The sequence below is a fragment of the Sminthopsis crassicaudata genome, chromosome 4 (genome assembly GCF_048593235.1).
Source record: "Sminthopsis crassicaudata isolate SCR6 chromosome 4, ASM4859323v1, whole genome shotgun sequence".
Lineage (NCBI taxonomy): Eukaryota > Metazoa > Chordata > Mammalia > Dasyuromorphia > Dasyuridae > Sminthopsis > Sminthopsis crassicaudata.
Window position 1 is genome coordinate 316,901,013 of NC_133620.1, and position 12,207 is coordinate 316,913,219.

The 12,207-nt window shown below is 34.3% G+C and overlaps 1 protein-coding gene across 11 annotated transcripts in view; it reads right to left on the reverse strand.

Annotated features, from left to right (window-relative positions):
* The window catches only part of TBC1D16 (TBC1 domain family member 16), a 126,799-nt gene that overhangs the window by 89,777 nt on the left and 24,815 nt on the right, over positions 1–12,207 (reverse strand). The window lies entirely within an intron of this gene.

Genomic DNA, 12,207 nt, shown 5'->3' on the forward strand with positions numbered 1-12,207 from the left:
GCTGCTGAAATAGCAAAGCCACAAAAGTAAAACTCTTTTCAAAGGAAAGTGTTGACAGTCTGCATAAAATTATTTTCAAGACATTTTTTTCAGTAGCATCAGCACAAGGTTTTTAAAGTTTTAAGGCTGTCTATTAATAAGGTTTCCATGAACCAGATCTGTATTTTTCCTGGACAAAAGCTAATAATAGATGAAGATATTTTATTTAAAGATACAACCCACAAAATTACTAGGTTTTCCATTTGTTGCAATTGTCAATTATTTGCTTTTATCTTATACCAGCCTCAAAAACAAGTAATCCTATTTTAAAACTACTAAATATATAATGTTGGTTTTTATACCTCAATAATCATTCTTCCATTATTCACACATGTTCCTCTTCCTCCTCCCATATCCTAACAATAACATTTGACCAAAAGTAAATGGCCTACTTCTTGAGACAGTGGTCTTGCTGGGGAAACTAAATGGATTACTTGTTGGGTATGTAGGATGAACTGTCATTAAGAAGTGGGTTATACTGATGTCTTTTAACTCTGATTGATTTAACTCTGATGATTACTGTAAATTGTATATTAATTGTAAACTTCCTTCAAGCTTTAATATTTGGCTTCTTGTTCCTCTTTTCTCTCTCTCAGGAATCTCATCCATTCTCAAAGTATTCTCAAAGTATCACTTTAAGTTAAGTTAAAAAGTTAAATTTTTATCAATCTCCATCCCTGATACTTCTTGGCTGCATCTCTCTACTGAAATTTTCCATGTGCGTCTTATGTTAAGCAAGTACCCATAAACAAATTACTTATTCCCATATATCGTCTCCCAAACCACCTATCTTTAACTTAGTTGTGTTGATAGAAATCATTATCTTCTGGGCTTATATCCATGAATTTATTCTCTCAATTTATGCATTTATAAAATGAAAGACTGAATTAGATAATTGCTGATGTCAACATATTCAGTTGGGCAAATATTTTATGACTAAGGCATTAAAGATAAAAATGACAACTTCTCATGAGACTGGTGGTGTGAGGAGATGTGATACAGATAGGAAGATTAATGCATACAAAACAGAAGTGCAAAAGTAGTTTATAATTTTAGAAAAATGGCAGAGAATACCAGAGCTATCCAAAATCTCCTCCAAAGAAGTCCCCTGCCTCAAAATGAATTCTGAAGCAGCAGAATCTACTAAAATGTAAGTGAAACAATTTTCAGCAAGATAATTTAAAAGGACAACAGGAAAGGCCTCACTCCAGTAAAATGGTAGCTCAGTACAGAGCAGGTTGTGTTTGAGCAAACCAGAGAAGGTCCCTCACCCCAATATAGGTAAGTTACACAGACCCCACTGTTCCAGAAAAACAGGAGAGTAGCCAATCCTGGAAAATTCAGTAGGCTTGATGGCCTTGGCTGAGCAGGGGCAACCAGGTGTGATGGCTTCTGTGCAGCAGACAAGCCACCAACTCCAGAGACCTCAGCACAGCAAGTAAGCAACCAGGCCCAGAGACTGTCTTGCTAAAGACAGGTTGGTGACTTTGTTCCAGGAGCAAGAAGCATGGAACAGTACCCATTGCTCTAGGAGCAGAGATCAACTTTAAAGGTTCAAAATGGGCTGGAAAAAGAAGAAAATAAAACCTAGATGATAAAAAGATACTATAGTAACTGGAAACTCACAAACTCAAAAGAGAACAAAATGCAAAGAACATATGAATTGAGCTCAAGCCCAAAAAGAACTAGAAAAGCTCAAGAATTTTAAAATGAGTTAATAAGAATCATGAAAACAGCTTAGAAAAGGAAACCAAAAAAAGAAAAATTCAAAGAAAACAACTCCTTAATAAGCTGAAATGACCAAATAAAAAAGGAGGTACAAAAGCACAAATAGGAATTGAGGTAAGAATAGCTGTCCTCAAAATAAAATGAGCTAAGATAAGAAGAAAGATACCAGGGCAGCCTTGGGCCTGTGTGAGGTTCCAGGCTAGTTCTCTTGAACTCAAGCAAGAAAAACTAGCTAGGTTGGGACAGTGTAAGACATCCAGTTTGGGATTTGGGAAGACTGAGATAACCTTTGAAGATAAAGAATGCCAGGCCCAGCTGTGCTGCCTGAGATCTGGCATATGCCAGGTGAGAGCAGAAGCAGTGGGGCACGGATGCTGCTGGCTGTAAGAAAAATTGAACTCTTGGCTTTGGGTTCCTTCCAGGCCAGAGTGGAGAACTAAAAAAGAACCTGAGACCAAAGGCACCATTCCCCACATAGGTAATTACACTAACAAGTGTAACAAGATTGTCCTTAGTAATTGTGTAGTTCTAATGAAATAATGGGGTAGAGTTGAGTGTGGTGTGATTTTAAAAAACAAAACAAAAAAAGTAAAAGAGATAGCAGGTATAGGAAACATACACAAAAACATAATGACCAGGAGTAGAATTATGATCAGGAGTAGAATTTAGACAAAGTTAAATTTAAAAAGAAAAATACAGAAATTGTAAGTTAGCCATATTAATAGTTTTAGACTATTTAAAACAACTAGATAGTTGGAATATTGCTATGGCATAGGAAATGATGAGTTGGTGGGTTTAGAAAACTGTAAAGACTTAGGCCTAAGAAGGATGAAAGTATTCACTCTCAGAGAAAGACAAACAATAGTAGTACAAATCTTACATAGATATCTGAATGTGTCTGTGTATGACTATGTATGTGTATATGCATAGATACCTACATATATGTATGTATACACACACTTCTGTAATTTATGTATATATATATATATATATAAACATAATTTACATGTTTATATACATATACATAAATATACATAAACATACCCATACTTAACTATAGCCTTAACTATAGTGAGATGAGGAGGGTGCATAGCAGATAACCCTACAAGGAAGCAAAGAAAAGACAGGTCTGAATGTAATATATTTTATTATTTTATTATGATTATTATTTATTATTAACATATATAATATATTCTATTACATTTTTTTGAAATAGAAATTTACTGTTACATTTTGAATCTTCTCATGTTCTACTATACAAGACAATGTTTTCTTTTTCTACTTTGTATTTAAATACATTAAAAAATTAGAATTGGTCAGGTAAAAGCTAATTACTCAGAGACATCAAGAATCAAACAAAATCAAAAGAATAGAAAAAAACCCCAAATCTGAAATATTTAATTGGAAAAACAACTGAGCTGGAAAACAGATAAAATTTTAGGGGCAGCTAGGTGGCACAGTGGATAGAGCTCTAGCCCTAAATTAGGAGGACTCAAATCTGTTCTCAGACACTTAACACTTCCTAGCTATATGACCCTGGGCAAGTCACTTAACCCCAATTTCCTCAGGGAAAAAAAAAAATTAATTTTAAAATTTTCCCCTGGCTTTTTACTGAATGTAAAAATTTATGTAAAAATTTAATGGCATTGTGATCTGAAAAAGATGCATTTACTATTTCTGCCTTTCTAATTTGAGGTCTTTATGTCCTAACATATGGTCAATATATAGGTTCCTTGAACTGCCAAAAAGGAAGTGTACTCCTTTCTGTCTCCATTTAGTTTTCTCCAAAGATCTATCATACCTAACTTTTCTAGTGTTCTATTTACCTCTTTAACTTCTTATTTATTTTGTGGTTTGATTTATCTAGTTCTGAGAGTGCAAGGTTGAGATCTCTCACTATTATAGTGTTGCTGTCTATTTCTTCTCTTAACTTCTTTAAGAATTTAGATGCTACACCACTTGGTGCATATGTTTAATATTGATATTGCTTAATTATCTATGCTACCCTTTAGCAAGATATAGTGCCCTTCCTCATCTCTTCTAATTAGATCAGTTTTTGCTTTTGCTTGATCTGAGATAAGGATGGTACCCATGCTTTTTTTGGCTTCACCTGAAGCATAGTAGATTCTGCTCCAGCCTTTTTTTTTTTTTTTTTTTTTTTTTAACCTTTATTCTGTATATATCACCCTGCTTCAAGTGTGTTTCCTGTAAACAACATATTGTAGACTTCTGGCTTTTGATCCAGTCTGCTATCCACCTCCGCTTTATGGGGGAGTTTACCCCATTCACATTTATGGCTAAAACTACTAATTCTGTATTTCTTGCCATCTTATTATCCTCAAATTATGCTTTTCTCTTTCCTTTCTCTCTTACCCCCCACCCCAGTACTTATGAGCATTACTTGCCTCATGCAGCACTTCCTCTTTAGAATCCCTTCCCCCCTTAGTCCCTCCCCTTTTCTTAAACCTTTACCTTACAATTTCTGTATTCCTTTTATTTAGCTTATTCCTTCCTTTTTTTACCTTTCCCCTCCCACTTTTAAATGAGATGGGAGAAGTTTCTCTGTAAATCGAATATGTCTAATATTTTCTCTTTGAGCCAATTCCGATGAGAGTAAGATTCACACTCTGTTCATCTCCCTCCCTTCTTTCCCTCAGATATAATAGGTTTCCTTTGCCTCTTCGTGAGATATAGTACCTCCACTTTTCCCTTTTTCTGGTACAATTTCCTTTCCGCCTCTAGCTTCTTTTTTATATTATATTTTTATATTATAACAGTAAAACCAAATTATACATGTATTCTTTATGTGTACTCATAACAAAAATATAATTCCCAAGATTTCTTTTTACCTTTTTATGTTTCTCTTGAGTCCTATATTTGGAGGTCAAACTTTTTGTTTAGTTCCAGTTTTTTGTCAGAAATAGATGGAATTCACCTATTTCATTGAATGTCCATCTTCTTCCCTGGAAGAAAATGCTCATTGTGCCTGAGTAAGTTATTCTTGGCTGCTTACCAAGTTCCTTAGCCTTTCAGAATATCAGATTCCAGGTCCTTCGATCCTTTAATGCAGATGCTGCTAGATCCTGAGTAATCCTTATTGTGGCTCCTCTGTATTTGAATTTTTTTCTAGCTGCTTCTAGTATTTTTTCCTTGGTCTGATAGTTCTGGAATTTAGCCACAATATTTTTTGGAATTTTGATTTTGGGATCTCTTTCAGTAGATGATTGATAAAGTCTTTCAATCTTCTATTTTACCTTCTGTTTCTATAACATCTGGGCAATTCTTTTTGATTTCCTTAAAAATAGTGTCTGGGCTCTTTTTTTCATCATGATTTTCAGGAAATCCAATAATCCTTAGATTATCTCTCCTAGATCTATTTTCCAGGTCTGTTGTTTTCCTAAGTAAATATTTAATGCTTTTAGTTTCGCTTGACTGATTCTTGGTGACTCCTTTGTTCAATTCTGATTTTTAACGAATTATTTTCTTCATTTACTTTTTAAATTTCTTTTTATAATTGTCCAATTGAGTTTTTAAATGAGTTGTTTTGTGTTCTATGGAATTTTTTCCATTTCGCCAATTTTATTTTTAGGGAGCTATTTTCTTTTTCCAATTCACTAATTCTGTTTTTCAGGGAGTTGATTTCTTTATCCACTATCTTTTAATGAGTATCATGACTTATCCACAGATCCTCTTGCAAAGATTCCTTTTCTTTTTCCCATTTTTCTTCTAGCTCTTTTTTAAGAGCCTTTTTAATTTTTTCTTTGAGAGCCTTATGTGATGGGGACCAGATTATATCACTATTTGGAGCTTCATCTAGAGGCAATCTGCTTTTAGTCTCCTCAGGGTTTGAAGTTTGGTCTCTTTCAGTATAGAAGCTATCTATAGTTAAAGCCCACTTTGACTTTTTACTCATTTTGACAAAACAAAAACAAAAACAAAACCAAAAAAACCTCAGTCTGCTTTTGGGGCAGTGTGGTGTTACCAAGCTTCCTCTACAGACAATAGAAAGTAGCAGTGAAGCAGAATGGGACAGCAATGGCTGTGCTAGGATCAATGTGTGAGCACTGTGAGCTGAGATTGTGCCGAGTCCTTCCTGGTGCTGGGTGGATGTGGCCAGATCCCCAGAGACTTTAGCCTTTTGGGGTTATAGTCTTTACCTCCTGTGTTTATAACCTCTCTGCTGATCTACTAGCTTGCTGTCAGAGCAAAGTGGTACCGACACTGTGGTAAAGTTCTCCCCTCAAATTTTCTGCCAGCTGAGACCACATCCCACCCCTCCTCAGGTCTGCTCAGCATGAGCTGTTCTCCGTGCTCTCACTGACTACTTGCCTGAATTCTGCACTTGGTCTAGCTACCCCTGCCTGCAAGTAAAAATAGACCTTTTCTGAAGAATTGAGATTATCTTCTGTTGGTAATGTGTTATATACTCCCAATATTAGTGGGTTTTGACAGTCAAGCACTAATTCAGAGGCTAATTCAGAGAGGTTTCATTAAAAAAAGTAATTTGAGGGTAAGGGAGAGCTTAGCTAGATGAGTGTCCTCTTTGCCATCTTGGCTCTGTCCCTTCCAATTTGTAACTTTTTTGAATTGTAATAGAGAGAGGGTGTAGATATAAGTTGACTTTAATGGGATTATATAAAAACATTTAAGGGGTGAAAAAGTTGCAGGAAGGGAAAGAGAATGGGATAACATAATTTACCTATTATTGTGGAGGGGAAAAAAAAGGAGCTTAACAGGTTACTTGAACCTTAATCTCATCTGAATTGTCTCAAAGAGGAAATAACATACACATGGGTATAGCAACCCTATATGAAAGGCAGGAAGGGAGAAGCACAAGAAAAGAAAGGGCAGGGTGATAGAAATTTAAACAGGAAAAATAGGGTGGAGGGAAATACACAGTAATCATAACTGAAAGGAACTTCATCCCAGAACTCATCTGTCAAACAAATGGATCACAGAATAGATTAAAAACCAGAATTCCACATACAATAATGATCACAAGAAACATCTGAAGCAGACACAGAGTAAAGTTAAAGGCTTGAGCAGCTCAAGTAGAAAAAAGCAAGGGTAGCAATCATGATTTCAGACAAAGCAAAGGCAAAAATAGATCAAATTAAGATAAGGAAACTACAGCATGATAAAAAGTACCACAAATGAAGTAATATTGTTATTAAGCATGTATGCACCAAATGGTATAATGTCCAAATTTCTAAGGAAGAAGTTAGATGAGTTATAGAAAGACACACAGTAATACTATCAGTGAGGCAACTAGATAAATCTAACTACACAATAAACAAGTCATCATGACATAAGAAAAATTATATAAAATAATTTCCGTTTTGAATATGGAAAGACAGATTAAAGATTAATTGAAAACTAATTCTAAAGAATGAGAAGATAAAACAACAAATTACATAAATGAGGAAACATACCACAATTTATAAGATGTAACTAAAGCAGTACTTAGCAGAAAATTTGTATCTCTAAATGCTTAAATTTAATGTAATCAAAATGAATTGAGCATGCAACTAAAAAATTAGAAAATTAGAAGACAAATTAAAAATCCCACTTTGTTTTAATTCCTAAAAATCAAAGGAGATTAAAATAGAAAGTAAGGAGATTTAAAAGGGAAAATAAATTGAATAAATAAAAGCAGGAGGCTGGTTTTATGAAAAAAAAAAAAAAAAAAAAAAGATAAAACCACTGGTTAATTTTTATACATTGTACACAGTAACAGCAATAGTTTTAAGAACTAATTTTCTATTATAAATGCCTAATTTAACTGTAAGACATATGAAAAATCAATATTTACAATCAAAGAAAAAAAATTTTACATGTCTCTATATATTTATATACATACACTTATTTGTATCCAATGGTAGTTGCAAGGAAGGGAAGAAAAAACTTACTGTATATTTGAAAAGAACAGCATGTTGTACACAGATTTATGGTTTCATATACAGTCATAATTTTTTTGTACTGGTATGGAAATGCTCATTTTATTTCATAAAATTAAAAAAAGAAAACCAAGTTACCAGTATCAAAAATAAGAAAGATGAAATTGTCACCAATGAAGAAAAAATTAAAGCACTAAGTGTGTCAATAAATCTATCAATGTAAGTGAAATGGATGAATATTTACAAAAACATAAATTGCCCAGATAAACAGAAGAGGAAGTAGAATATTTTTTACAGAATACTTTAATTTCCATCCAAAAAAGAAAGCCATATTGTTTAATTTGTTCAACTTGCATAGAAAAAAACAAACAAGGCCAGAAAGATTCACAAGTAAATTCTACCAAACATTTACTAAATAATTAATTCCAATATTATATAAGCTATTTAGGAAAATATGGAAGAAAAAAAAAAGTCTTACCAAATCCCTTTTATGTCACAAATATAGCGTTGAGATTATAGCAATATGTTACAAAGAAAGGAAAGCAGGGATAGTTCATTATCAGGAAAACTATGATTACATCTCAATAGTTACAGAAAAAAAAACAACAACAAAAACCATGTATTCCTATTAAATACATTAAAGAGCCTAAGAAGTTTCCCTCAGAATTTCTCACCCAGCTATAGGATCCAGCTATAGAATTTGGCTGGAATTTCTCAGACTGACTTCTCCAAGCACCAGGAAGCTCATTATTAGGATAAGCTTATCATCCTATAAGATCTCATCAGCCTCTCTTTTCATCTAATCCCTACCCCCTCTGCCTCTCATAGAATGGGTCTATAAACTCCAATGTCCACAAAAACCCAGTTCAAACATCCCATTTTCTATCTAGTTGCAGAACTATTTTGGTCCTTCTATATTTCTTTCTCATATTAGAACAATAGATATAATACACAAAAAGGCAGGATTCCTTGAAAAAATTAGAGACAAAAAAAGAAGTCAAGCCCAAAGATTTGAAGAAAAATTAGACAAAGTCCAAAGATAAAAAATTAGAATAAGGTACTATTAAAGAATTAAAAATTAAAAAAACAAACAAACCTAGATTCACAAGAGGCAGAAATAAAATGATATGACAGCCAGAATTTTCTGCCCAAGACAACTTTTCTCCACAACAAACTAGGAAAAGAGTGAGAATAAATTCTGACCAGGAAAGCAAAGAAAAAGTCACAGTGTTCCACAGGGACTGTAAGGAGGCTAAGACTGAATATCAGGACAAGCACTGGGGCAGAAAGAGATCCCCCTGAATCAGTGCTGAGAACAGTTGCCAGTTAGCAGCTGTCATCTATTACACAATTCCAGGATAGAGAAGAGCAGTCATAAGTAAGAGAGGACCTAGCAGGGAACAAACTTCAAAAACTCAGTTAATGAGTGGTTCTGAGTCCAAGAACTGAGGGGAGATACAGTTCTAATCTTTAGCTCTGCTCATAAGGCTACAATGGATTAAGCAGAGCAGGCAACCAAAACCAAAGAGGAGTCCAAACAATTCAGTAGATACCATTGCATACCATTCTGTCCTGGTGCTTCTCCTACCTGACTTTTCCTTCTGTCTCCTTTGCTGAATTCTCCTCCACATATTGTCTGTGTCCAAAAGGATTCTGTCCTGGGCCTTCTCCACACCATTTATTTCACTTGATGATGTCCATCAGCACAATTGGATTTAATTATCTCTTTGCTGATGATTCTCAAATCTAATTAAGTGGGTAGATTTGGATAGAAACTATCTTTTGCCTCTTTTTGTATCCCTAGAGCTTAATACACTTAAGGAACAAGGGAGGTGCTTAAATACATTTTATTGACCTGATCAATAAAACAGTTTTACTGGAAGACTTTTCCAGGTCTTTCCCCAGTGCCTCTCTTCTAAGACTATATTCCATCTTCTCTTTACCTATCCTTTATCGTGTATTTATTTATATGTTGTCTTCCCCCACTAGAATGTGAATAATCTGAGGACAGGGAATAATTATAAAGCAAAAAGCACAACATGTGGCATATAGTAAGCACTATATAAATGTTCACTGATTGACAGTTTCTAAAAATGCTCCCACTAGCCCGGAACAGGTATTCTCATGGAAATGACTTTCAAAACCATCTGGAGAAAAAAAAAAAAATCAAGAGTAGTTGGGATTAAAATAATTGGGGAGGAATTTGGTACAAGCGAAATAATTCTAAAAAACAAAGAAAAGTAAAAGAACTAGTAATCAGGATCTAAGCTCCTTCTCAACTGCCTTTCCTCTACTTCACTACTACTTCTCCCTTTTTCTCTGATCTGGGGCAGAGTCTGCCCAACTTTAGGCAGCCTGATAACCAACCAAATATGCCCACTATCCTGGTGCAGATTTAGAATAAACATAACTGGATTTAGGCATAACTATGACCCACCAGACTCATCCTTCGAGGAGTAGGATATATGGGAATGTACCATCATTCCCAACTATACCTTTTTTCACTATTTCCTTTGAGAGTCTTGATCCATTAGGTAAATTTTAATGGCATTCTGTCTACTTCCATAACATAATTCTTTGGTAATTTGGTATGGCATTGATCCATTAATTAATTTAGGTAATACTATTTTTACACTAGCACAGACCAAACATGGGCAAATAGTACTTTTAATAAAATTTTTCTTTATTTCTATAAAGAATTTTGGATTTATGTAAAAATGTGTATCATTTTTGGTAGACTTCTAAATATTTTATGCATTTTATAGTTATTTTGTGTATTGTTATTTCCCCCTATCAATTCCTGGTGGGTGTGATTGGTAATATACATAAAAGCTGATTTCAGTCAGAGGCTTTCATATTGATATTGGTAATTTAAATAAAAGCTGATAATTTTGCAGTTTTATTTTATATTCTTCTACTTTATGGATTTATTAATTGCTTAATTAACTGTAGGATTTATAGGATTCCTTAACCATATCATCAGCAAAAGTGATCACTTTATTTTTTTCCTTTGTTCATGAATATTTCCTTAAATTTCTCTTGTTTTGCTGCAATAACTAATATTTTTAGAACTGAATGCTAGAATGCTAGATAGCAGTGGATAGAGTACCAGCCCTGGAGTTAGGAAGAGTTCAAATTTAACCTTAGCACTTAATACTTCCTAGATGTATAACCCTGGGCAAGTCACTTAACCTTAATTGCCTTAACAAAAAAATTTAAAAATTACAAAAAATAGGTGAAATAATATGCTTTGATCCATATTCAGTTTCCATAGTTCTCTCTTTGGATGCTGATGGTTCTTTCCATTATGTCTACTGAAATTGTGTTGAATCACTTCATTGTTGAAAAGAGCCAAATCCATCACAGTTGATCATCACATAGTCTTGTTGCTGTGTAACAATGTTCTCTTGATTCTACTCAAGAACTTGGCATCAGTTCATGTAACTCTTTCCATTATTCAGCCATTCCCCAAATGATGGGCATCCACTAAATTTCCAGTTCCTTGCCACCACAAAAGGGCTGTTACGTATTTCACACCTGAGTCTTTTTCCACTTTTTAATGATCTCTTTGGGATACACACCCAATAGAGACATTGCTGGAACAAAGCACATGCAGTTTATATTCTTTTGGACTTCCTAAAATATCCTTCTACCCTTTTCCACTTGAACCATTTATAAACATAAAGAGGGGGAGTGAAAGTGCCTTAAATTTTTTGTCAACAGCTCTACTTGTTTTGGACTTCAGGGAACATTACAACTCATCCAGGATAAAATGATCACCTAAAATCTAATCACTATGTTGACTGGCTCAGTTTTTTAAACTAATAACTTCAACTCTCTCAATTTTTTCTCTCCTCTGACTGGAGAATGGTAGAGCCATAAATTCCTCAAAGATTTTAGAGAACTTTCCAGGGTCCATTTTCCAGGAACAGCAACAGAGGTTCCCCTAACCTATATGGTACTGGATATCTCAAATGACCCTGTTTTTCAGCTTCCTTATTATGAAGTAAAATAGGCAGCAGGAGTGATTCAGGAGAGCAATAAATTGTAAAGAGAATAGTATATAAAAATAGCATAATAGAGATTCAGTTCATGACATGGAACAACTAAAGGAGTGCTATTTATTATGTGAATTAACACATAGGAGTTAGCAAGAAGAGGTTTTTAACAATTCACTCGGGGAAAGACCAGTTTCCCTACTTCCATTAGGGTTAACTCATAGTTAGCCAGATGGAAGATGCCATTAAAAGAATATACCATGAGGTGAGAATAACCATTGACTGGCAGGCTAAATCCATAGGGGAATTTTAGCACACTAATCCCAAAAAGGGATTAGCATGGGGAAGAGCTACACCAATAAATGGCCAGCTAACCCCATAAGGGATTTAGCAAAGATCTAATAGATAGTTGTTTTATATAACCTCTGGGATTTGACATTATAACTAGGCTTTTTGACTGGACACACTAGAGATGGGATTAAAAGACTTACTTCAGAACAAAATGATCACTTAAAAACAAAATGAAAAGATCCTATCAGTGCCTT